The sequence below is a fragment of the Numida meleagris genome, chromosome 2, assembly GCF_002078875.1.
Source record: "Numida meleagris isolate 19003 breed g44 Domestic line chromosome 2, NumMel1.0, whole genome shotgun sequence".
NCBI lineage: Eukaryota > Metazoa > Chordata > Aves > Galliformes > Numididae > Numida > Numida meleagris.
In genome coordinates, this window is record NC_034410.1 from 58575870 (window position 1) to 58603556 (window position 27687).

Sequence of the window (27687 nt, forward strand, 5' to 3'; positions counted from 1 at the left end):
AGGTTTATCCTAAGTCCCCCTTGGGTTTCTAGTGACCCAGGAATAAGACAGATGAGGTTGTTTCCCCCAGGACAGCCTGCTGAGTTTACCAACTTTTCAGTGGGTTGTCTGGACAGAGCTGCAAGCAAAATCTCGAGGCTGGTTGCTTCAGGGAGATGCCAACTGCTGGCTGAATTGGGGTTATTTCAATGAATTCATTCATTTTCTTTCACAAATATCTGCTCTTTCTGGTGTGCTAAAGCTTTGCATCTCTCCATGTCAAATCAGCACTATCCAAAAGACAAGAACCAGTGAACCAGTCCTACCAGTGAACTTTTTAGTCTTGATAATCACTCTCATCAGTATTCATGGCAAAAGTACCAAGACCAGAGAATAACAGTGTAAAATATATTTAAGTCATTTTAAAATCTTCCCATCCAAATGAAAAGTGGATTATGTACCATCCTAGGTAGTTACCAGTCTGATGGATATTAATTCTACTGTAATTCATAGAATTATGACAAAATAAATGCCATTTGATCATATAAAATATTCCAATTCCAAATCAAGTGGCAGGCTAAAATCAAATCACATCAAAAACCTAGCTCTAGACATTTCTACAACATGGGAAGCATCAGCCCACTTTTGTATTAGTTCATGTTTTGTAGACGAGTCTCCCAGAAAACTGTCATCAAGAAGTCCTAGTGAAAATGTTCTGGAGGCTCAGTAAAGGTTTCTGATTCCAAGTCTGCAGGGTCAAATCCATCACAGCGATGATAAAGTGATGGAGATGTACAATGTGTCCAAGAACACATCAAAAATGATTTACAAGCCCAGTCTGAGAGCTGGTTTGTATCCACTGTGCACTTAAACTTTGCATGTGTTGATTTGTTTCTTACACAAATCGTAACCTGTCTGCTACCAAGGAGAAAAGTATTCTCATGCTTTTAGTCAACCCTCTAGCTGCGTCCTCAAATAGCCATCTAAGATTTACATGAGACTTATTGCACGCTTATTTTATATTCCACTTATGGTAACTGCTACTAATAGGATTACTTGGGAAAACAGCAGCCTCTTTTTGTGGGCTCTGCTTTCCAGGGCAGTGAGAACAGCCTCTCTGCACTTTTAGAGTTTTCTACCACATTGGTGTGCTCAGGATTCCTGGCCAGGTTTTAGTGCAGTGGTGCTCCAGCAAAGCTCATGGACATTGTTTGGCTGCCTGGAGAAATTCAGTGCTTTGAGTGGAAGCCAGTCTGGGAACACAGCAGAGGGGCAATGGATGTGGAAAGCCTATGAGTTAGGAAGGAAATTAAAGGGAAGTGGGTCTGTGGAAAGGGATCTGAACACAAGGCTATCATTAATTCAGAAAAAGCTTTAAAACTTGACTACCAAATGAGCTTAGCCAGATTTGTGTCCTCTCCTGCATAAATCTTATTAATCTGACTGAGACATAAATAAAGGATATTAAACAGTAGGCACTGAAAAGCAGCTTTTGTTGCTTCATTTTCCATAGGGCAATCAGACAAGAAGGAATGAGAAGATGAAGGAAGAGTCATAAATGGTATTTATGCTAACAAAATGCTGCTTTTTAAAGACATGACAAGTGTTAGCTAACAGTTGAAGTCACAGTAAATGAATAGCCCTGTCCAGAAGACAGACACTTTATATTTCAGAAGGTGCATAATGGTGCCTGGGTTGCAGTGCTAGCTCTCTCATGGGCATGTGAGAGGTGTTGTGGGGAGCTGAAGCCATCCTGCAAACAAAGGCTGGTCTTCAGGCTAGTGTAGTCTTGGCTGGCTCCCAGCTTTGCTACTTGCTGTCTGCGTGGTAGCAGTCTGATCACTTGGCCTAGGAATAGGATAAAAAAGTGTAACATCAGTAGCGATGCTGATCTCACAGATATGGGATGGGGCATAAATGCCAAGGTCTTTAAGCAGAAAAGATTCTGGAAACGTTGGGTGTTAATTATCTACTTAGAATGAACAGTAGAAATGTGGCTCACTGTAAAAATACCCGAAGCTGTGTCTACCTTGCAAAAATGTAGTCCTCATTTTTATGACAAAAGACTTCCCCAGCTCCGAGTGTCAGCAATGCATTGCTCACTCCAAGTATTTATCTAGTATAATTAAGTGTGGAGTAGTGTATAACACTGCTGAAATGCAATATAAATTAATTCTACATTCATAATGTATAGTCATAAGATCGTATATTCATTACTCCTCAATTTTTAAGCATATTTTTTGGCACTTACTTTTCTGCAGCAGTCTCCTATTTTGCTGTTTCTTTGCCTGAAAAGTAACATCCAACCACCCATTTATAAATGCTTTCTATCTATAGCGTCTTTATACCCCTATATATCTTTTCCATTTGCATGATGTATACAGTATGTATTTTCCACTTGGTGGGAAAACAGATGAGCAATGCTTTGCTTCTGCAGCTGTAGATTATGCAGAGGGGAGACTGCTGCAATTTTCCCAAAGGGAGCTTAGCAAGGTTTCGTTTCTTTTTGCGGTCTGCCTCTTCAGCCAGCAATTCACTCATCACCTTGACCATGAATCCCTTGTAAATTGGCATTTGCTCAGCCTGTTTTTAGGCACAGCACTTAACACCGGTCTTAGGACGTTTCTAATTACTGGATAAGGGGCAACGTGTGACAGGTTTATAGTTTATTATACCGGGGTGGGCCAAGTTGTAACAACATTTTGGGTCAGGCCAGGGTCTCAAGAGATCATTAAAAGCTGAAGTAGGCCACTTGACTGTAAATACCAGCACAAAACTGAATTAGATTCCTGCAGTTCTGAAAGAAAAGAAAGCCAACTAATTAGCTAGCTGCCTTAGTTGATTTCACTGTACTATTATTTTGCTCTTTTATCTGGCACATTGATGTGTTCTGATATTTTACTGGTTGTTAGAAAAGACCAAAGCAAATAAACCTTCACATGCTGATGGAAATCATGCTCCGGCCAGTGTTAGAGCATTTATTTCTATTTCACAAGTTTAACAACAATGGCACACATACACACAAAATCCACAAAAAAAAAAAAAAAAAAAAAAAAAAAAAAAAAAAAAAAAAGGTTCTGCTACAGGAAAGATAAGGATTGATCAGCTGGTTTCCATAAAAACAGGTCTTTGATTCTTTGCCCATATTTTTTTTTCCAAATTTGCTGAGGTCAGCATTTTCATTTCCCCTTTCCACACAGCTTCTCTGAACTGCAAGAGGAGACACTAGTAGGCATGACCTTACAGCATCTCCAAGGACATTAGTTATATGTATCTTGGGGCTCATCACCATCGCTTCTCTTCTTCTCTAATGTCTCTGGGTTGAAAACCAGGGCAGTTAAAAAGTATACCCATTCCGTGTACAAAGAGGCTTAGAGGTATCTGGAGAAATATCACTTATTTTCTCTAATGTGCTCATGTTTACTAACTTCTTTATCTAAGCTTCTAAAGCAAAACAAGGGTACAAATATGTATTTAAAGGCTATTCTATAAGAAGACTCTTAAAATGGGTGTAAGTTAACAAAACCACTTTGCCTTATCCATGGCCCACATCTGAAAGCTATAAATTGCAAACTAAATAAATGGGTAGTCACAGGAAGGACTGGAGCAAGCCATGAGGTTTGCATCTAGATATGAATTCTCTCCAAGTTGCTGAAAGCAAATCGAGTATGTATATTTGAATTCAGTGTAGAGAAATAAGGCTGGGAACTCTTTCCAGGGTCATGTACTGGAAAACTATCTCAAAATACAAGCACTCCTTCTAATACAACTTCGTTGGAACGAAGGTAGTTAATTCATCCTTTCCTCCTGACACTTCCTTTTTCTCATAGGCATGTCTGCATTTTCTTTTGATCTGTGACTTTAAATCCCAGCATGTTGCACTACTTTCTCTGGCAGCTGCTTCTCACACGGATGGTTTCTATCCATCAGTGAGCCTGTGGCCACCTTTCACCTCCTGATGTCAGCTCACTGGGGCAAGAACCTTGTCCATCACCCTGTCCAACTTTACTCATGACTGGGCTCACTGAAGGCTAGTGATTATTCAGTGCCAAGTCATTGATGCTGTAGGGGATGGCTCTGATGGAATGTCAACACAACACCTCACTGGTGCCAAAGAGAAGCCCAGCCCACCTCCCATCTCTCCTTTCCATCCCTGCTTCCATTCCCTGATGGGTACCTCCAGCACCCATCAGACCCTCACCATGTCTTGCAAAATAGCAGGAAAGCAGCCAGCAGGCAAGCTGGGGGGCATCCCTGTTGTGCCCATTGTTTAGTCAAGTGGGGCAGGAGAAGGGGAACAGGAGCAAGAGGCTGGAGGCAGGCAGGAGGAGGAGAAGGCCACAGCACTGACTTGCAAGCTGTGCAGAGGAAAATAGACACTGGGAAATCAAAGAGCCTTTTTTTTTTTTTTTTTTTTTTCTCAGAGGCCTAAAAGTAAGGTACCCAGAAACACACAAAGAAATGCCTAAGTGAGAAACCAAGTCAATGGAACAAAGCCAATTTAAACTAAGTAGGTTTGGTCCCTAAAGCTCATGAGTTATCTACACAAAGCTTCACTCTCCAGCCATCTGGCTTTCCCAAAGTATCAGTTCAAATGCCCTATTCTGCACCCCTGTTGCACCAGAGCACTCGAAAGTCTCCCTTGTAAAGTAAGACCTGGCAGACACTGGGGCTGAGATGTATTCTCTTTGCTCACATGGTTTATCTTCCAAGCAGGGCAGCAGGCTTTCTCGGTGCAGGAAAGGGAATATCAAATTAATTCAGGCATGCACTGAAGCACTCGGCACATCTACCACAAACCCGAGCTGAGCTCAGCCACAAAGCACAGTACTGCCTTTTTGTGTGCCTGCAAGCATGATACAGTGATTTAGATGGATTTGAGGTCCTCCCAGTATGCTTTCCTGTTCCAGCTGGCCAACATCTCCTAAGCCTACAGAGAGTTAACCCTGGTTAACAACAAAAGGAGGGGGAGAAAGCAAAAAACACCTTACCGAGTCTTGTGCTACTAAAACTAGTAAGGCCAATATCGCTGCTCATTGTGCTCATAACAAGACCTATCTTTTCCAAGTATTCTCCATGACCTTGTCTAAACCAAGTGAGGTTCTCCTGTAGTTGGTCATTCTTGCAGAGAAAGCAGTAAAAGGGAGAGAGAGAGGGAGGAAAGGGAGCAAGCAAGCGCAGGAGGTTCATCCTGAACAGGATTACAGCACATGCAGTTTTATTTCATGGTCTGCCAAATACCCCTCACTGTGAACTCTGAATGGAAAACGGGATAGAAGAGTGAACTAGAATTTACAGAGCCTTTGAAAAGCAACTGGTGTCAGCATGTGCTCCAAATATGCCAAGTACTTCTTTCAGTAGAGAGAAAGCCTCTTTGGGCTTTTATGGGGCATGTGACAGTGGGCAGAAGACAGCAAACAGTACGCTGCTGAAAGCCCAGCAGAGAGAGAAATCTTCCCACATCTTCCCACCTATGAGTCACGAAGGAGGAAGTATGATCACAGCTATTTTTGCCATGTGTGCCAACATCTGCTAAAGACAGCTTAAAAACCTCACCTCTTTTGGATGAGACAGGGATGTGATGTGCAGCCTGCTGGGTTCTTGCTGGGTACGTGGCTCCTTTGAGACAGTAGGCCTGGGTTGTGTCTTGGACTTTTCCCCACAGTGGGGAAAGCTAGAATTTGTTTTGCTTCTTAGGGTGGAATGTGATTTTGTCTCATAACCTACTGTCTCTTGGAGTCAGGTTTCCAGTATCAACCTCAATGAGAGCTGGCAGCAGCAACACATCCATTGTATGGGCATCTTCCATAGCCGGGCCATGGCTTGAGCTACACCAGGTGGGTAAAACACTGCTCAATAGTTTTGAAAACCGAAAGAAAAGCCTCACAAAGCAATGCACAAGGTAACATGCAACAACACATGTAAGCACACAGTCCCTACCGGAGGACAAAGACAAAACAAAAGGAAGTGTGAGCAGCGAAAGGAAGCCAAAGGAGGTGAGCTCTGGGGTGGCTGCTAGACAGGAGTGGAATTTGGGTGGAATTATACCCATGTGTTTATAGGGAGATTGTATGTTATTATTCCTTCTCCTCACAAGCTCTGTTTATTGTTCTTGGAATGGGATAAAGAGAAGAAAATTTGGATTTAAAAATAACTTGCATGGTTTGATGTACAAAGATAATATACAGGACAGCCTCAGACATAGGTTACGGGAAAGCACAAATATATATTTAATTATGTATTATTTTTAGACATGAAAATTATGGAGAGTCTGCTCCTCCAAGCATAGAAGTAACTATGCTCAGCAGTGTTTTACTCCAATAAAATTGAAGTGACACAAGAACTCTTTGCACAAGCCTTTGAGCAGAGCCTAAGACTCTTCTAACCCAAAGCAGAACCAAGTGTGTGCTTACAGTACTTGGCTGAATTGAGGCTGAACTCATCTTTAGGTCTAGTCCTGAGCAAAGTGTGCATTTTTTCTTACAGGACTAACAGATACATGCCCAGTGCCTCTCCCACCTGTAGCTGAGCCTGGTTTCTAAGGCAGTTGTTGAGCTGTTAGCATCTTTACAGAGTGCTGGTTCAGATGATTCAATCACAGCAGGCCTGAATGTGAAGTTAAAAGGCATGTGTGCTTGTCTGTGTGTGTGAGATCCATGGCACCCTTGATTAATGCATTGTTTTGCAGAACAGAAAGTTTGGATGCTCCCACTCCAAGTAGCTATGTGAAATGCAAAAGCACAAGTGGTGTTCCTAAAATTAAATATGTTCCAGGAAATGAAAAGGCTGAGATTCTCCCAGCAGTTTCAGCTTCCTCACGCTATTCATAGTGTAGCTGTGAAGGCATGTATATTAGTGCACAAAAATAAGCTCCTGACAAAAAAAAAAAAAAAAAAAAAACCAAGAGAGAGAGGATGAATGAAGGAAACAAATAGGCTAAAGAAGAAAAATTCCACTTGGATTTGCAAGCTTTTTCTCATCATTTCCTACAGAAAAAAGAACTGCACGTTCCAAACAGAACGGTTTCAATCCAATGGAAGATGTTTACAGAAAGCTTCAGGTAACTGAAAGCAATGTCCTGTAATGCAAACTGCGAGGCTGCTGTCACTCTAGCATGCACAGGTCTGCGTCAGCAAGATTCCCTCACAAGAAACCCCATGCTGAAATCACCCCACAAGCAAATGTAATGTCACAGAGTAATGTCCCAATGCTGGAGCTTAGGATTCTAAGCTGATATTCAGAAAAGGAGAAAACAACAATTCAATCTAATCTGGAGGTGCAGCATTTTTCATGTTGCAAATTCCCTATGAGTCACTCGTATTCTATTCACACCAAGGCATAAAAATATGAGCTTCACAGAGCAATAGTGTCAGGGTAGTATGTCAATACAGTAGTGATATCCTTATAATGAAAGAAAAAGAAAAAACACTGGCGAAAATGAATCTAAAGAGGCTTTGAGTTTCATTTGGCCAGATCTTGACTTCAGCAATGTGACTTTGCAGTACTTTGCAATGAACAGGACTGGAGTTAGGGTGTGGAAGTGAGGGTGAAGGGTACCTGAGGGCAGCCTTCAAATACTACATGCTGATATTTACCTCATCTGTCTCCTTCTGTATTTTAAATATCAATTCGGCTATATATCAAAACATGTTCATGACAAAATGCTATCATTATGCACGTGCTGCTTGTTTGAATTATGGAGCACAAGAGGACAAAATCCAAAAGATGATGATAATAAGCAGACTCAACCACTAAAAGTGCAAACAACATTCTACAGGGACGCTGCTGTCTCATCTTCCGGACACAAACACTGTCAGCATACTTTAAATGTTAAGTTTCCCCACATAGTGCATGGTTGCTATGAGCAGGGTATAGGAAACAGCCCACTGTGCCATCTGCTTTGGCAACACATTCTGCAGCGTGCGCCTTGCATTCAACTCTGCTCTGCATGGGCACGGACACTGCATAGATATAATACTGCACACATGCCTTTACTAATATAGATGTGGATCACATTAACTGCGTATCTATTTTTCCCAATCTGCTACAAGGATATAGATAAAACATCAGTCTGTTTTCCTTATAGATACACTCTTGCTCTTCACCTTAATTCTAAAAGTCTTCTAAAACTCTTGTTTCTGGAGCAGAAAAAGGAAATCTGGTGCATTTTAGTATCTGGCTACCAGCAGCCCAAGCTTGCCAGGGTTACATGCTCCCCAGAATCAGCTGCATGGCAGCTCTCTGGTTATTTAGGGCCCTGGTGAGGGCTGGAGGCCAGGCACACACTCTAAATGTGCCTCGAGGCTCCTGGTGATGGCACCTCCATCCAGAGCAACCCCATAGGCACTCCTTTGTGACTTTCCTTCCTGGTCCAGACAAGGCCAGGCAAGACATCTCATCCTACCACTCTGGCCAGACTGCATTTATCATCAGCTGGAAAGTAATGTCAGTGCAGGATCTCCAAATAACAAATGGCAGCAGCTACTGCTCTGCTGGGAGCTCTCTACACTCCGGTCAGCATCTGTCAGCTTCTGGAAAAACCTCCTTTTCCAGAGAAAGTCTGCATCTGCCAACAGAAAATAAAGCCTAAGCTATGCATAGAGCCAGGCATAGTCTGGGGAGGAGGACACTTGACGTGGCATCAGAGCCTTGCCGTTTTGCTGGCATACCTCCTGTCAGGCTTTTTGGTGATGCTACTTGAATGCGGGAAGCAGGGACAAATGCTTCTCCCAGGACAGCAGGACAGACGTGCTTGCTGAGCAGGAAAGTGAAGTGGGAAGTTTTGCTGGTGAAACACTGGCCTTTTGTGTCCTCTGGTCCCAGAGATGTGAGCAGAGCACCCAGGCCCGGCCTTCGTGCCAGCTGCACAGTCCCAGACAGAAGAGGAGACCTGGACTGTCTGATTTAACAAGTGGGAGCCCAGATTCCCCCTCATGCCTTCCCTTACTCATTCCTCTCTTTCTGGAGGCTTCCAGCAGGCAGGGATTATTGGAGCAGGATTTGGGGAGGCACCTGACTTACAACAGCTTTTATAGTGCAGGCCTGGGCACCCTGTACTGCCCAGGCTCTGCAAACACTGCCAAATAAAAGTGAAACAGTCACACCAATAAACATCTTGGTCCTTATGAGTTTTCAGAGCTGATCCTCATAAACCTAAGGGTGCTTCGAAGGAGAGGCTTGATTGCCTGAGGCTCGGAGGGCTGCTGGAGACAGAGCACAGCTAGCACCAGACAGGATCGGGCCCTTCCCGTCCTTGACCTATTGTGTCCCTCCCAGCCAGAGGCAGAGGCCCAGCTACCTGTAGCAGTGCCAGGTTTTATTTGGAAAGAAGCCCGATCACGGGGTTCATTCATTTTCTTTCTCAAATCAAAGGGTGAGGGGTAAAGGGAAAAAGAAAGAACGGGAACCTTGACCATTTCATTGGCAGCCGGGTGGTATTTAATTTTCAATCAAGAACCTAAAACAGACTTCAAAGGGCATTGAAGCTGACAGTTTCGTTTTCCCAAAGAGTAGGAGGGAAGATGAATAAGCAAGGAACCAGATCTTTCTCAAAATAATTGCAGCTTTGACATACCTAAATTAGTTTGTAAAACAAAATTCAGGGGCAGTTGCTCTTATTCATTAGAGATGCAGCAGGACTGCAATACCCAGTTAATCTAAGGCAGCCCAGAGCTACTAAAATAAAATAAAACAAATCTTCCTTTTTTCTCCAGTGGAGTCAGAACATACTTCCCTCCCTCTTCCTTTCCTTATTTTAACTAAAAGTCATAACAAATACCATCAGCTTGGAGGGGGAAGGGGAACAATGTCTATTAAAAACATGTCACGAGTTCCTCCTCCCACCTTACATGTTTCATTGCACTTATGATAGATTGCACTGTCGTATGTGTAATAGGTTTTGTTACAAATGAGTGAGAAAACAAGTATCTTCGCATTTAGAAAAGCATTACTTAAACACTATTAAAGCCCTTTGATGTTGTTTTTTTTTTCCATCACAGAGGAAAATAAGCAGTATTTGCTCTGATGAGGCTTACCGATGCTCCTTCTCCGCTGCAGCTGTTTTATCTGCATGACTGAGAGGTCTCCAAGTGGAGCACTGCCTGCTGGGCCAAGGAGATTCCACCTTGGGAACTTGGAGCCTGAGGAAGTGGAGCAGAAACCAAAGGGGCAGGAGGAGAGAAGAGCAGTGCCAAACCCCAAGGAGCCCAAGTCACACTGACTGTCACTGCCCACCGTGCACCCGCGTATGGCTTTGTGGCAGAGCCTTGCTTTGGTGTGGCAGCAGGCACATGCATGGCTCTGCCCAGAGGAGCTGTGCTGGGTTTGATCTGAGCTGGTGTTGCAGGGACACACACAGGACATAAAAGGATGGGTTGTGACTGCATAGCATCCCTGGTGCACTTTCCCAGGGCTTTGAAGGGCATTTTTTTCTGTTTGAAACCTGTGCTCAGAGACCCATTTCCCACCAGCGTGAAAATCTTTAAGGAAGTCAAAGGGCTAAAATAGAAAACAAAGCTGTTTGTCCTTTCCTGCCTTAACTCATGATGGATGACTGGTAATGGATAGACAAATAAAAATGTCAATACATTTGTTTGGGCTTAGATAACCATGTGGACCTTCTTTCTTTTGGATCATGAGGAGAAGATGTTAGCAACTGAGAAGACAGTTTTCTTTCTTTTCATAAAACCCAGGCAGCTGGCAGTAAAGTTTCCTCTCCTTGGGCTGCCTGTCAGTGAGATAAAAGCTAAACAAAGAGGGCAAAGAAAAGCTCCTCCCAAAACAGAGATGTCCATGAAAGAGGGGGATTCTTTGCATGGGTGTGCAGGCAATAAACAAACTGGAATAGCAAACAGTCAGCGAGCTCATACAGCTCTTTTACTAAAATACCAGGATTCGAATTGTAGTTAAAATTGTGATCCCTAGTGAAGGGAAAGAAGCACCTTTTCTTTTGTTATCTCTTTCTTCTTTAGTTAACAGTTGACTTTTTTCGTCCATTACTGAAAGCCTTCCTGAAAGCTACCCTGAAAGGATTTGCAGTGGACAGGAACTGCAGGCCTGGCCCAGAAGAAAATAAGATTTTCTGAGAGGAGGGGGGAGTAAAGCACATCTCAGCTATCCTGGTCCTGCCCCTAATGTCTCCCTGTTACCCTGGGAGCCCCTCCTTATCCCAGGGGCTGGGTGGGATTTTGGAGATCTTGTTAGGAAAATGCTCTGCCATATTTCCCAACCAACATTTCCCATGAACCTCAGACAATGATTTAACAGCCATTGAGAAGGTCCTTTGAAACCCAGCAGAGCCTTCTCCCACAGAAGGTGGGTCAGAGCTGGTTGGGCTGCAAGGGGCAGAGCTAATCTGTCAAGAGCCTGCCATAGACCTTAACACAAGTTATTTATTACCAAATCTTGTTAAGTTTTGGGTCAGTAAACCTCATGCAAAATGGACTAACAGAACAGGATTGCTACAAGAACCATGAAAAAAAATTATTTCCCAGGTCACCGAGATGCTGAAGATGTTGTGGTCCTCTGGTTTACCTAAACTCACCCTGACATTTTCTCAGGTGCTGTCAACAATAAGCAAGAGCAAACAGCTTCTTGTGCTCATGATCGGTCATTCCTTTTCACAAGAGTATCAGTGATCTTTAAAATTCTAATCCTTATTCTTGCTGAGTTAAAATTGACTCGTGAAAACTTGAGTGGATCAGAGTCCAAACTTATTTTGTCTAGTATCTTTTAAATAGCAGAACGCAAATACAAACTTCAAAAACAGCCTGTTATTAGTTTTATAAACAAGCATTTGTGAATTTAAGCAAATGGATGGGTTTGCAGGGAGGACTTTTGACATGCCTTCTGAATGTGCATGTATAAATATATAGAGAATACATGAATAAATCTAATGATTAAATGGATAGTGATTGCCAGAGTTGGTGGGAATGCGATAACTATTAAATGCACAGAGTTTTTTTATACTTTGTCTGATAGTGGACACCATCAGCAAAAAAAAGTGTTCATTTTCTGTGGAAAGCACAGAAAAGTTTCACAGAAGCACCATGACGAAAGGCAAACCTTTCTGAACAGTCACATTGCTTTTCTTGTATTTCATTCAAATGTAAAATGAAAACAAATTCTCATACCCGGGAAGCCACGGCAAACTGTGCATGTCAGCTCTGGCTTCATCCCTGTGTGTTCTCAATGGAAGCCTTGGCCCAGGAAATTCAGCACGTGCTCAAACCCCATCCCAAATGCTTTGCTGAGGCAGAAGCCATGAGACAAAAGAAGGACAAAAGGATCACATCCACGTGAAAAAGGAACTGCAAACATCTTCCTTGCATTATGTTTCACTGCAAAAGGAAAACCCCAGCACGCTCCAGACAGCATGATCCTGCAGTCCATCACCCACTAATACTTAGGAGGCAAGGGTTTGGGTCACCAGGAGCTGGCAGTGAACAGTCCCTGAAGTTTAGAGTCAGGGATGTCCTCCATCAGCCGAGTTGCCTGGTGAGACTGCAGGGCCTTGTGATGGACTGGTTCCTTACAATGAAAACGGTCGCTATGGTAACTCCAAGATTGCACACATCAACAGATTTTAAAATATTGGCAGTTTGGGAAGTGACTGTTTAGGCATTCTAATCAGGCCTGATATTTACACATTTAAAGGTATCAAATGCTTAAAATAAAAAATAATTTTAAAAAAGATCAAGAAAACAAGCAGAAAAATCTGAGAGAGCCTAAGCAGTGCCAAATTAGAAAACAAGCCCTAAATATATTCTTGACAGAGGCACATTTGAAAAACAGCATTTAAACATAAAAAGGAAAGAGGAGCAAAGAAGGAAAATGCTGCTCCTGTAGAAAACAAACAGACCATCATCACTGCCACTTGCATCTGGTGGCACCACTCTGCCACAGATCCCCTGGAGGAAACCACCAACAGGGTCCCACCACAAACCTCTCCAGGTGGCCAGAGAATTCCTGGGCCCTGGACAGATTTGAAGGCAGCTGGCCATGGCACACGCAATGCAACAAACCCAGTGTTCTGTGCGTGGCTCTGCTTGGTATCAATCTCAACTGTTAATCTATTTCCCATATTTTCAGCGTGTTGCAAGCGTTGTGACCGCTTGCACATGCAGGATTGGTTGGAAAGGAGGTGGAGGTTTTGAAAGCTGGGCTAGAGGCTTTGAATCTGGGGCTCTATCTCCTGGGAGGGTGGAGGGCAGCACGAAGCTGTAGGACACATACTCTAACCAAAGCCTTCAGATAAGAAGTTGATATCAGCACTGATAACCAAACTGCAAGTTTCAGTTTCAGACTTAATCGCTCCTGGGAGAATATAAAGCAGTTCACATGTTTACAGCTAATTTGGGTTTCTGAAGTGTTTATTTACAATTGGATAAAGCTAGAGATGCAAAGAAAGACTGCCAAACTATAAAGTGATACTAATTTTAAAAAAGACCCTTGAAAGCTTTGATCCTGGAGCACCATCATGTTTCAAAAGGGTGTAACCTCCATGTCTGCAGAGCATGACAGCCCTTGTGCCATAATTAGAGAAATGACTGTGCACACTGTTGTCAGGGAAGAAGAAACTGCCTCCAAATCAAGGAAATCCAGAATAATTTAATTGCAGTTAGTGAGCATCACTGTGCAGACAAGGGAAAGGAAAGCTTCACGGTCACAGACATCACTGTCAAATCCATAACATTATCCACATGCCAGACTTCATTTCTGCACCCACTTTCAGCTCCCACAAACTCACCATGCTCTCCTCCTAGAAAACCAGTGGTTCTTGCCCATTATTTTGATTGCACTGTTTTCCATTTCCCACCCTCACACAACATATGCTGGCTGTCTTAACTGCTCATGCTGACCAACTACACATTAAGTCTCATGCTCAGTACAAAAGGTTGTAATTTTTCAAGTAAGCACTTCCCCAGTTCCTTCCAGGAGCTACTTCTCTAGTAAGAAGTCCACACTGACACCTCGGTATCCCCTTTCTAATCTTTAGAACTCTTCCTTATCACAGCATTTATGCCAAACTCAATAACAATAAGACTGCAGCTCACAGTACAATGGTTTGTGTACACACCACCACCTGCCTACAACCACCTCTTGACTTGTGCTCAAGTTGTGAACTTCTCAGGACAGTGGCAAAGTTTTAACTGCACTCAGACCAACCTTGGCTACTCATGCTTGGCACCTCTGGGAATTTACCTCATGACAGCTGTCTCAAATTACCCACCTTGATTTTAAAACACAAGGTCTTCACTTAATATTTGCATAACGTGCCTAATTAATTGACATGAAAATAATTACATTAGATTTGAAACGAAAAGAAGACTTAAAATAGTCGCTATTTTTATCAAATACTTAGAATAAATAAATTCATGAACTCCTTTTTATTCTAACGTAAGTTCTTTCTTTCTGTACATCTTCCCTGCTTAACTAACTACCATATCAATAAGCCAATGAAATTATGTGAAGTTGCATTTACATAATCAAACCTATTTCAAATCAATCTAATTAAGCTGGGTACATACCTCTAATGTAGACATTTAAACCAGTGTAATCCTTACATGCACTGTTTTCAGCTTGCATTGATAAATCACTGTAAACTGATTTAAGCAAAGGATTAAATTGGTTTATGTACATCTCATTAAGATGTTTGTCCTGGTTTACCTAGATTCACATTAAACTGATTTCTGGAAAAGTTGTGTAAGTTTTACATATAAACAAAAATTTGGTTTCCTTTCCTTCCAGTTCCCTTGAAAGTCCTAAGTCAAGATCCACAGGCCATAGAGTGATGGGTTCTGAAGAGCTGAGAGGGCACATGATGCTAATAACCCCCAGGTCATTTCCAGGCTTTCAGTCTCTTTATTACCAGGAGGAACTTCAGGTCAGTAAGAACAGAAGGAAGGAAGGAAGGAAGGAGGAGCAGTCAACCTAAGCTGACCCATCTCACCAGCTCAGCGCTCTGGTGAGTCTGCAGGAGTGACCCCAGTGAATGCCTCTCCCAACATCCCTTAGTGCTCGTCATCCCAAAGCTCTCAGATCCTCCTCCGTGAAAATTCATCATGAATTGGGTAAGTTGTGGTCCAGCTCACACTGCACTGTGCTCATTCCCAGAAAGCTGAGTGAGAATCTACTCTGTTCCTCCAAATTCAGCATGCACAGGGATCACCATTGGTAAGAAGAGGAAGGGTTTGCAATTTGTAGACTCTACTTTCAGTACACTTCCGTTACCAATATCAGAAATGCTTCTCTTCCACTCCAGGCTGCAGGTCTGCTGGACCTGCAGTCTAGTCTAGAGTAAATATTTATCTTTTTAATTCCCAGATCAGATTCAATTGCAGAGAAGAAAAGAAGCAGCCAGTTTTGAGGAGACAGCTTCTTGTCAGAAAATCTTAGCTATTGTATCTCATCCGTATTATCCTGCATCTAAGAGCTTTGTCTGACTCAGCTGTAACCTTTCAGAGCTTCTGAATGAAGACAAGGAAAGTCAGGAATTAATCTTTATGCTAAAGCTCTTTAAGCCATTTCAACTGCAACGTTTCTTAACCTATAATTTAGCATAATATTGTGGGGTGCATCATGCTGTGGAACTAACTGTTCTTAAACTGTTCTATTTTAACAAGTGTATTTCTCCACTTTAAGGTTATGTCATGGTGAAAAACAGTCTTAATTTTAATGAAACAAATATTTTTCTCTCTTTGTGTTTCTATGGTGAAGGTATCGGCCTAAAGCCTTGAGGGTGCCGCTCTTTTTTGCAATAGAATGCCTCACTCATAATTTAATCATTCAGTTGCACAGAGTAAATCTGCAGCCCAAATTACTCTGAAGTGGTTGCCTGGCAGGAGGGACATTTATGTCCATTACACTTTCTTATCCAAGTAATGGCTAAGCACAACTAGGGGATGTGGCACAATTTTATAGCTTTAGCCTTTAGGAAGGTCATTAGACTGATCAAGAAACACAAAGATGATGAACAGGGGAGTGCTGGATCCCTTTCAAGCTCATCAAAATATGGCTAGCACTGTTATTTCCAGTGGAAAATCCACAACATCATGGATTCATAAGCCAGGTGCTAGGAAGGGTTGAGACATCCATGATCTGATTTAGGAACAATATCTCCCTCTCAATGCTATTGTATAATGTGTGCAGCAAGCAAGACTTCTAATCTGCTTGCCAGCATATGTGTAATGCAAAACGATCTGAAGGGCTATTTAACCTTGTCATTCTGCATGCAAACGGAGATTTATGTCTGCAGAACAGGAAATTCAGTAAAATGGCAACTGTCTTATGCCAGTAAAGGGGCTGCTGAACATGGCTAAACTTACTTGGAGGGAGGTAAAATCCCTCTGTTGCTTACGACAATTCGTTACGATGATTACTTCTCAAATCTTTGAACTCTTTTTGCCAGAAGAGGGTATTTAGACCTTAAGAACAACAGCTGATGGAAGCTGGAAATCAGGTAATTGAAACATAAGCTTCATCCTGATATGCAGAAAATGATTATTTGTGAGTCTGACTTACCCCCAGCAGTAATCTTTCTCTCTAAACTCAAGCACAGAATACTGGCTGAATAGAAATACAATTAAACTGAGACAGAACCTAGCCACATGCTTAAGTGCTTGCGTATCCCAGTCAGCAAGACTGGAACAAACACTTCTAGTGGAATTCGTCTTGCATTTGCAACACACGCACGAGTATCTGAGAGCAGCGCGCGCACTTGTAATCTGCACTTTCTAAATTCCCCCAGCTGCAAGCGAACAAATGTCATCAGTTTCAACAGACGGCAAATCAGGTAGGCACAACACAGAAACCTTTTTGAAAGTCTGCCAAAACAGAATCATCTTGAGATCTAGCTGCCATTTAGCGCACAGACTATTTTGCGTGACAAGGATGCAGACAAAACCATGAAAAGTGAACAGCTTCATCTGGATACATTTCTAATCAATTCATCTGAATCCTCAATTGTAGATGAAACAACAGTTAGCACAGTTGTCTACAGAACTAAATGTAGATCAATGAACACCTCATAAACTGGTGGAAAAATATCTTGCCAGGAAAGCAAGATTTATGTTAATCCCAGAGGGCTCCTTAGCAAGAATGCTTTCATAGTCAGTGCTTTTTTAGGAGTGCATTTTCATAATATCCCTGAGAGGGAAAGCTGCATGCTGTGCAGGTAGGGGCAGAGTTCTTCCCCTGTGCTCATCCCCCCAGGAAGACGTGAGTTACCTCTATTCCAGCACTGCAGAGTAAAACAATATTTAGAAATGTCACAAGCAGCTTCCAAAACCTGTTGACCTTAAGCCCACTGTCTTTTTTGGAGATTTGTCCTTTGAGAAATGTCTTATATATTGACAGCTATGGATATGTCTAGACAAGAGCTCAGTGTGCTCTCAGAAATGTCTTTAGCTACCATTTTAAACTAAGCAGGGTAAGTTACCTTTTGATATGTGATCATGCATTCATACTACATCATATAAATGATGTCATATAAACAATATATATACATATAAGTGATATATCTATTTACATATAAACATACACATATGTATTTCATAGATATGCAACACAGTTCGGTACATGACCATACAGTCACTTTGTGTTCCAAGTGTTGCTCACAGGATTGAATTTTTGTCCCTGTGATTTATCTGGGAAATAAAACCCCACAAATCCTTGGGGTCAAAACTGCTGTTCATCTCGTCCAGAGGGATTTACCCCCTTCTCAGTTCTGCCTCTAACCCAAGATAGCCCAGACACTATTTTACAGCTCCCTTAACCTTCAAAGCCCAAGTTTGTTGTAATAATTTGCCTTCTGGCTCTCTGCCCTATTCTATGTGCAACTCAAGAGGCATATTTCATTGATACCTCTGAGAACTGCTCTGTGGACAAGGGCACTGGAGTTCCCCCATACAATAGGTTTTTCTTAGCTTTCATCCAGCAGTAGAGCATCTGAAACTCCAGTACCTTATCTCAAACCTAGAAATTTCCAGGACTAAAAGCCAATTGATTTTTTTTTGTTCTCCTTATGGCTGTTGCTAGATGCTTTAATGGAAAGGGAGAAGGAAACCCTTACTGTTGAACTCAGAGGCTGCAAAGTTGTCATCTTAACTTCTGCTTGCTAGACAGCAATTTAAGTTTTATATTCCTTCCTGGGAGCACTAGGTATAAATATAACCTCTCTGGATAGACTTTTGCATATAAATGTGCAGTTCCTAAATGAAATTTGCTGAATTCTTGACCGTAGTGATCTTCTCTGGTAACTAAGATTTAACATTTTGTTTAAGTGAAAAAATCCTTTAACAATGTTCAAATTCATCACCTTTTGATTTTAAGGTCTGTCTTATTTTTATTTTATTGGATAGAGATGCTCCAATTCAATGTTTTTTTTTAATGCTATTTGTTTTTGCATAGATTTATCTTGAGATCTCATTTATCTCCTTTCCAAACAAAAATACCTCAACCTTTTCAATTTGCGAACTGGAATTGTTCAGTCTGGAGAAAAGGAGGATCAGGGAAGACCTTATCACTCTTCACAGTAACCTGAAAGGAAGTTGTACTAAAGTGGGGGTCCTCCTCTTCTCTCAGGTAACAGTGATAGGATGACAGGTAATGGCCTCAAGTTGCACCAGGGGAGGTTCAGATTGGATATTAGAAAGAATTTCTTCTCAGAAAGAGTGGTAAGGCATTGGAACAGACTGCCCCGGGAGATGGTGGACTCACCATCCCTGAAGGTGTTTAAGGAAAGGGTAGATGGTAGAGACATGGTTTAGTGGGAGATACTGGTGGTAGGTGGATGGTTGGACTAAACGATCTTAGGGATCTTTTCCAACCTTAATCATAGAATCACCAAGGTTGGAAAAGACCTCCAGGATCATCCAGTCCAACCATCCACCTGTCACCAGCATTTCACACAAAACCATGTCCCTCAGTACAGCATCTAAACGTTTCTTGAACACCTCCTGCGACAGTGACTCCACCATCTCCCTGAGCAGCCTGTTCCAGAGCCTGACCACTCCCTCTGAGGAGAAGTATTTCCTAAACTGCAACCTGAATCTCCCCTGACACAACTTGAGTCCCTTCCGTCTAGTTCTATCACTAGTTACGTGGAAGAAGAGGCCGACTCCCACCTCACCACAACCTTCCTTCAGGTAGTTGTAGAGAGTGATAAGGTCTCCCCTGAGCCTCCTCTTCTCCAGACCGAACAATCCCAGCTCCCTCAGCCTCTCCTCATAAGGCCTGTGCTCCAGACAGCTCTTTCTTGTAGTGAGAGGCACAAAACTGAACACAGTACTCAAGGTGCGGCCTCACCAGTGCTGAGTAGAGAGGGATGATCACTTCCCTGTTCCTGCTGGCAATGCTGTTTCTGATACAAGCCAGGATACCATTGGCCTTCTTGGCCACTTGGGCACACTGCTCACTCATGTTCAGCCGAGTGTCAGTCAATACCCCCAGGTCCGTTTCCTCTACACAGTCTTCCAGCCACTCTCTCCCAAGCCTGTAGCATTGCCTGGGGTTGCTGCAGCCAAATTGCAGGACCCAGCACTTGGACTTGTTGAACTTCATCACGTTGGCCTCAGCCCAGCCATCCAGCCTGTCCTGATCCCTGTGTAGGGCTTTCCTACCACCAGTCTGTCTCCTGCTTGCACTCCGTAATCTCTCCACCTCCTCCCTGAGCTCTGCCACCATACTGAGCAGATCATCCACCTGCTCACACCTCGTGCAGGTGGAATCCCTGCCGCCCTTCACCAGCAGCAACAAGCTCAGGCACTCGCTGAAGCCATAGACTTGAACCACCACATTTTTAGGCAGGCACTCTGAGTTGCCACATTCTTTCTTGCCAGAGCTCTCTGCCTAGTAGAGACCATGGCTGGATTTGTCTGGGAGGCAGCCAATAGTTGAGCTGGCCTCCTGAGGGGATGGAGGTACTCTCCCTCCTCGCCCTCCCTGCTCACCCGCCCTGCGCGAGCTGCCCACGCAAACTGCCGCACTATGCTCTTCTGACGTACCATCCCCTGTTTGCCCGTCCTGTTTGTGCCGCTCCTGGGTCGCTGCTCTCCCTGGTAGCAGGATTTATACACACAGGAGGTGACCCCACAGCTGCTCCTGGCTCCACCCCCATGATGTCAGAATGATGTTGCCATGCAGAGGACAATGGCACCCGGCTGCTGCTCCCTGCCAGGGCTACCCCTCAACCAGCTGAGGCAATTCCCTGCTTTTGCGTGGAACGCATCTGCTCCAGAGACGAGTACCTGGCCAAAAAGGCAAGGTAATGATCCTATGATTCCTAATTTCAAGCATGTAATGTTACTTACATTATACAGTGTATCTATCTAAACAGCTGCATATAGAAAATATGAAAAGGAGTCCTGAAATTCAGTGCACAGTCTCTACCATCTGCCTTAATTTGTAAGAAGTCAATTAGGCTTCATCTGGAGCACTGTGTCCAGGTGTGAGGCCCTCAACACAAGAAAGATGTAAAGCTGCTGGAGCAGATCCAGAGGAGGGCCACAAAGATGATCAGAGGGCTGGAGCACCTCTCCTATGAAGAAAAGCTGAGGCAGCTGGGCTTGTTCAGGCTGGAGAAGGCTCTGGGGAGACCACATTGTGGCCTTCCAGTACTTGACGGGAGCTTCTAAACAAGAGAGAGACTGACTTTTATGTGGTCTGGAAGTGATAGGTCAAGGGGGAACGATTTTAAATTAAGTAAGGGAGATTTAGATAGATGACAGTGGGAAATTTTTCACTCAGAGTGTGGTGAGGCACTGACACAGGCTGCCCAGAGAAGCTGTGGATGCCCCATCCTGGGAGGCATTCGAGGCCAGGTTGGATGGGGCCCTGGGCAGCCTGAGCTGGTGCCTGATTTAGTGGGTGGCAATCCTGCCTGCGGCAAGAGACTGGAAGTAGATGATCCTTAAGGTCTCTTCCAACCCAAACCATTCTATGCTTCTGTGATTCTATCAATTAAAAAGTTCTTTAGACAGTATCAGTAATGTGCAATGGGAGCACTGACTTGATTGCTACTGGCTGGGTTTATATGATGACTCAGATCATCCCTTGTAAGTGTTGGCAGCAGCACAGAGTTAGGTCTGTGATTATTACTATAAATTAAGTTTATGTTGATAGAATTAGCAGTTGCACGCTAAAGTAATATTTACATTGATACTAGTAAAATCAATGCTGCGCTAGTGAAAACATGTTCCAAAAGTTCTTATGATGTGTGTCATAGGATTCCAGATGTTATTCCAAAAGACAGAAAAGGTCAGATGTTGAGATGGTGTTGGGGCTTCTGCAGGGGCAAAGTCTGCTCCTTTGAGCTTCTCTGGGTGACAGAATGAGGAGACTCTCAGGTGAATCTGAACTGAGGCATTGTACAAAAAGCAGGATACGATGCTAAGGTGTACTTCCTCTAGCTCTTCTCTGACATGGTTTTACAGTGTTGAATGTGTTGATTTTGGTGTACTAAGGCACAGTCCTCGTTCACTCTAAGTCCGTTACATGAGGATTAAGAAGATCGGAGCCCGCAGCATTGCCACTGGCTAAAAGCACACAGGAGAAGACAAAATGGCCATACTCCTGTATCTGGCTCACTCCTGTGATTAATTAGCGTGCTCAGGAGACAGCTATGCCTAGAAACATGAGAGTCTGCAATTTGGATTTCTTTGCCTCTCCCAGAAAGCCATCTTTTTGTTCAACAGGCATCCAAAAACCTATGCCTTTGGTTCTCTGAAACATGGCACAAGACATCCTTCCACTTTGGTTCACAGCCTAATACTGGCAGCAGTTTACATTAAACCTTAGTTTAATTGCACTGAATAAATTACATTCATACTGAAGGAATACCTGCAGGCCCTGGCTAAGCCATACAAAGAACAAGTTAATAATAGCCCTCAGAGTAAACAGCTTCACGTCTCCATGCCAGGTACTTCAGCTACAAAACTTGGCTGGACAAGTCTCAAGGTGCATTTCTGCCCCTCTTTGAAGGGTTCGGATGTGCGGTACAGGGGAGCTGCTTTGTTGCTAGAAAACCTGAATGAGTGCACCCAGGAGGGCAACTTGGTCTCAATCTGTCCTTTGGACAACACACTGAGCTTCCTAACTCAGGAAACAAGGAGAGGACGTGCAGTCATCTTTTGTTTCAGACTGCTGTAAACAAGGTGATGTATCAAGAAGAAATTAAGCAGACAGAAAAAAAGACTTGCAACACATAATTATTATAAATTAATACAGCTAAAAAACAAAACAACAAAAACAACCAGGCTAAGCAAAGCCTTCGAATTGGAACAAAAACAGGAAGCTCAGCTCCCTGCTGTCAGGGCTCCACTGAAAGCAACGTTTTGCCAGCACAGAATTTGGCTCTGAGTTTCCCAGCAGCAATAATAAAGCAATAGATTTATTGCCTAAGTAAAAGAGCAGACACTGCTCTATGCATTTCAGCATCATTCTCTCAAGGCCTTCCTCCAGGTGAGCCAGAGCAGTCGCAAGTTTGCTGCTATTTCCCAAGTAACGTGCTGATGGTTGAGTGAACCGAAGGGGCAAAGAAAACTTTATGCAAAGTACAAAAGTAAACTGTGAATAAAGTTGCAGGTAAATACATGGCTATGAAATTGAGAGAACTTACAACATTCTCATCTGTTTTTACATGTTTGGCATGGGGAAGAGTGTGACTTGGTTAAGTTTTAAGACTTGGGTTAAGCAGTGGCCTTCCATGGCTAAATAACCAGGTCAGAAATAATCACTTTTTCTACGATGCAATTGCACGAAGGGGGATTCAGGTCACTCTTGCAGAAGGCACACTAAACAGAGCACAGCTCCCACGTTGCAAATTCCTCTGCACAACCCACAGAATGAGATCTTTCTGCCAGCGTCTAGTCTTCCCTCTGGCTAGCAAGCTTACTCCTTCCCTGCTACACTGCTGCTTGGGGAGCTGGGGCTCTGCCGCACTACCTCTCAGGTCTTATGCAGAGCACTTCTGCATGGGGTGAGAAGCCAGAGCACACAGCATGTCCGATCTCTCTGCAAGATGATAAGATCCAAGAGAAAGTACAGAGCGCAGGTGCAGAAGGTACAAACACCAATTCGTGCTGCTGGGGTGACCCTGTGGAAGCAGATACAGATGGAGCTAGATTTGGCACAGTGTCCCCCCACAGTGGATCTGCTCTGGAGCAGTCAGCCTCTGCCGCATCACCAGGGGAAGCAGGTTTGGGGCTGCATTCCCCCATCTCATCACAGCCTCCAGTTTGTCAGAAGAGCGAGGCCACTGGTAATGTCAGGAAATGACAATTTGGGCTGTTTTAAGATCCATAGCGTTTTATTCTCTTTCTCTGAAAACACAACCAGGGGAGCAATTCTGAGCCTTGTTAATCAGAGAGAGCCTTTTAAAGAGTCACACAGTCAATATAAAACTTTATGAAATTGCATTATAAATGCCAGTTTTAAACAGCTAGCACTTTTTAATGATGTTTTTAAATGCAGTCTTATTTTTACCCTTGCTAATGACAGGCAGCTAACTGAGGACAGACCAAGCCATAAAAAGATGCAGAGAAGTGACCTTCTTATTTACAGGGGGATGGAGATCCCCATCACACGCCAGTGCAGGAGATCTGGCTCTTTGCTGGCCGCCAACTTATGTGTTTATGTCAAGAGCAGAGACGGGAAAAGGCTATTTAACATGTATAGTCTTCCCTTGAGCAAAAGGATTTGCCAGAATTCAAAAGGGGCTTTTAGGTGTTAAGGTCAATGAAGCTATTCTCATCTGACTCAGGATCCGTTGCTGCAAAAATTAAGATACTTTGGATCCTGAGCTAGCAGTTACACTGCTCAGCAGAGTGCCTTATAGATGCTGCCTGGCTGCAGCCAACGTTTGAAGACTCTCTCTCAGCATAGCAAATTAAACCTCTTCCCCTGCTTAACTAATAAGCAGCAGTGGAGGGCAGCAAGCATGTTCTGCTTTGCAGGGCAGCTGGCAGTCTTTGGAGTTTTGCCCACCAATACCTGCAGCATGCCCTCAAATCCTGATATCTACCCAACCTGCAATTCAGAATTCACTACACTTCACACAGGGAAATCACACTGAATGGAAGCAATAGGTCTCTGATGTTGAGCTAATTATTCACGCACAATAAATATATGATAAAAGTATTATGCTGATATGAAAAAATGAGGCTAATCACAAATTATTTCCTGCTTAAGAAGAAGTTGGAAGGAAATCTGTAAACAGAGACTAGGGCGACTCTGGTGTCCTCTGCTCTCTCTGCATATCTTGGAGGTGAGATGTGATATGTTCCAGAGACTGAAAATGAAGAGAAGATGCAGACGTGGACACATACACACATGCATTAATTGTGGAGGAAACTTTGCTGGCATACAGAGTTTTCTACAAATAAAGCAGGGAGGACAATGTGGGTAAATTTAGGATTTCTAATTAAGACGCAGCTGAGACAACTCCCAGCTATGTGCTGAGAATGGGCTCCTGCCTAAATAGGGCTGAACAGAAACCACAGACCACGCCAGGAAGCTCATCTGCAGAGCCACACTTCACTTTCTGGGCTCATCTTTCTTCCCACACATCATCATGTGGATGAACGGGGGCCAAAGGAGGAGGAAGGCCCCACGTGAGAGCAAGAGCAGTGAACGGTCACATCAGTTCTGTGGCTCACAGCTCAGTGGGGCAAAATGCAACCACTTTGCATGGTGGCCAGTTTCTGCAGTCCAGGAGTGGGCTGCAGCATGGGTATTTACCAAGAGGATGTCCATGAGTATCTCTAAGGGTTTGTTTGCATCTGTTCAGCTCAAGATTAATTCGACCTTGTGTGGGGATAAAAGGACTTTTCCTTCCAAATCGCAATTAAGCAACTTTCTTCCCTCACCATTTTTTTATTATTATTTCCCAGATCATCTGGCAGCTTCAGCCTGCTTTAGCTTACTCTTGGAAACATGCATTTCAGCCTGGAACCAGTTTCTCTGTGAAAGGCTTGAGATGGACACTTTTTATTTTCTGTGAACAGCTTTGCTCCAGGCAGGCATGCCTACGCTATCACAGGCTGCAAGGCCATCCCTTGGCCCATCACCTTTGTGTCTCCAATGCTTGGAAGTCAGGGGAGAAAGAAAGGTCTCCATATGTCTGCTGTGGGCTTTGCTTTTGAGATATTTCCATCCCTCCTCTGCCTTTGCACAAACCTCCCTTCACAACAGAGTGAGAGAGGATTTTATAAACACAGTTACAAGCCTGCTGAGATCAATACCAAGATGCAGATGTATAGAAAGAGACAGATTAGCTGGTGAGATAAAATAGATTAGTAAAATTGGCCCACAGCTGGCAAAATCAGGACCTGCTGGCAATGGTGCATGGGAAGCTCACTTCCCCTATCCCTATCATTATCATTATCCCTATTCCTATCCCTATCCAGTCACCATCACCTTCCCCTCTCTTTGTGCTGTGCCAAGCAGTCATGTGATTAAAAGCCCATTCCCTTCCAGAAATAGGAGGTTTTGGCTGGGGGGTTTTCTTGTTGTTCCTAAGCCATGGTCCCAAATGAAAATACTGGTTAGAATCATATAGCACATCTGGGATAATTATGCATATCCCTATTTGTCTCTGAGGCTCATTAAGGAAGTGTTTGTTGTGCACACATTTTATAGGCATGCTGGCCTTTCATTGTCATTGCAGCACGTCTGCCCACACATTCCTCTGCTGAGATAGTCGGTAACGAGCAGCCTACCCAAAACTGCAGCTGACTGTCAAAGCCCAAGGAACTAATAGGAAATACTCCCTGCTTATCGCATAGTCAATTTAACGATGCAGGAGAAACCCTAACTTTTTGAACACTTTTGAGTGCTAAATTTCACCATCTCTACCGATTTTTATTTAAATTCCTCCCACTCCTTTCTTTTCCCCCAAGGAAGAAAGAAGAGAAAATGAAAAATCTGCAGACACTCTGTTTTATTTTTTTTTATAAATGCAGTTCCAACAGCAGCACTTGTACATTCTTTTACCTTTGGCTATTTGGCTCACATGACCAATGTGCTGCATGTTACCAAAAAAGCCACTCTTGAGAGGAGAACAAGCATACTACTTTCTTCCGTCCCAAACTGCTTTGCTCCATAGCTTGTGCCTCTGCCAGGAGTAAATGGATGAGCATTTAGTGAGGCTAGGGGGAAACAAGCCTTGTTTTTTGTCCTGAAGGACTGAGACCTTTGTGTGCAGATTTGGTCAAATGGGCAAGGTTCAATTTATCTTTCAGACTTAGTGTAGTGCCCTGTGCCCAATAAGCAGTCAGTGAAGAGGATGCAATGGAGAGGGGTGGCTGAAATTCCCTCTCCTTCCTTCTGCTGCTCATGTCTATAGGCTGCTGACTCTTCCTTCTTTTGACCTGCTGGTTTCAGGGGCCCAGCTGGGAGACAGCTAGCTCTACCCAAAGAGGTGAGGCTCTCTGTGCTGCGTTAGCCCTCTAGAATGGCTGGCCGTGGGCTCAGATGAACCAGATGGAGGAAAGGGGCAGCCAGGGACAGGAGAGATGGGGGGGGAGCGCTGCCCCTCTGAGCGGCTCATAGATGATTAGTTCAGCTTAGCTATGGCCTTAAATGACACCCTAAGCCTTAAAGAGTACAAACCAGGTGTCTTGCTAAAGGAGATGATAAACTCAGTCCTCGGTCTTGCAATGCGATCTGCTCAGAGTTTATTATTCTCTTCTAAAACAGCACCACTTAGAAAAATTTGAAGTTTTCTTATTACTCATTTCTTTACAAAGAAAGATTGAATTTATCAAAGTTTTCCCGTGAAAGGAAAGACTGGACATAAATAAAATAAGTAAGTCCAAACATTTTTATACAGAAATCTCAGAGCTGTAGAGTTTCATGGCGACCAAGCACCTCTCATTCAGAGCCCTTCTCTGAGGTGAGACAAGCTATGCTCAGAGTGTCCCTCAGCAAACATTTCTCTGGCTTCCAGTGCTCAAGCTGTTGACTTAGGAAAAGGTAAGTCCAAAGTCTTCCGCTTAATCTTTCCCTTTTAATTTAGGCTTTGTGTCCAGGTCACATCTCCCTAAATGTATGTAGTTGCTGGGCGTAGAGAAAGGACGTAGTTTCATTAAAAAAAAAAACTTCCAGTGATGATCGTCATGGAAGACCTAGTACCTAGAAAAGGCTGATGTTCATCAGAAGCACAGGTGCATGGAGAATTTCATACCACAGCAAAGCAACCCCTCTGAAACGTGTTCGAACTAATTCTGGCCTACATACTTTTGGATGTTGACATCCAGCTCTACTTTTCAGTTGCTAGCTGTCCCAGCCATAGCTAATGAGTATGGCTGCTATACCTGCTAACAGGTATAGCACACATAGGAAGCCCATAGCTATCACGTTCCATCACACATATGGACTGCTGTAGTCTCCTTCTGGTGGAAAAATTAATGTCTTGGTTACTGGCTGACTTCAGCAGCTGGTAGCCCAGAAAGTATGGAAAGTGGCTCTTGCCCCTGGGTAGAGCAAAAGCATGCAATGTGTCTTCACCGGTACAGCAACATTTTGTTCTTCAGAATTTAAGCTGCTGAGAACCTGACCCAGATATTTAAAAATATTATTCATATCTGGTTATATAATAAATTGAAACACTTTCCCCTATAAAATATGGTTTCTGTCTGGTTCAGAACAGTTAATATACAGAAAAAGTTATGTTAGGGAAAAAAAAAGGTAAGGCTAGTCAGCTGTTTAAAG

The 27687-nt window shown here is 43.4% G+C and overlaps 2 long non-coding RNA genes across 5 annotated transcripts in view; one reads left to right on the top strand and one right to left on the bottom strand.

The window, feature by feature from the left end:
- The window catches only part of LOC110393733, a 56356-nt gene extending 36292 nt beyond the window's left edge, over positions 1-20064 (bottom strand). For 2 of the 4 annotated variants that reach the window (XR_002435161.1, XR_002435160.1), the window contains exon 1: positions 19983-20064. This is a non-coding gene — a long non-coding RNA (uncharacterized LOC110393733). The remainder of the gene's footprint in view (positions 1-19982) is intronic. The other 2 variants (XR_002435159.1, XR_002435162.1) reach the window with 2 other exon arrangements.
- Positions 20167-27687, top strand: part of LOC110393734 — a 28912-nt gene continuing 21391 nt past the window's right edge. Inside the window, exon 1 of the long non-coding RNA XR_002435163.1 lies at positions 20167-20242. This is a non-coding gene — a long non-coding RNA (uncharacterized LOC110393734). The remainder of the gene's footprint in view (positions 20243-27687) is intronic.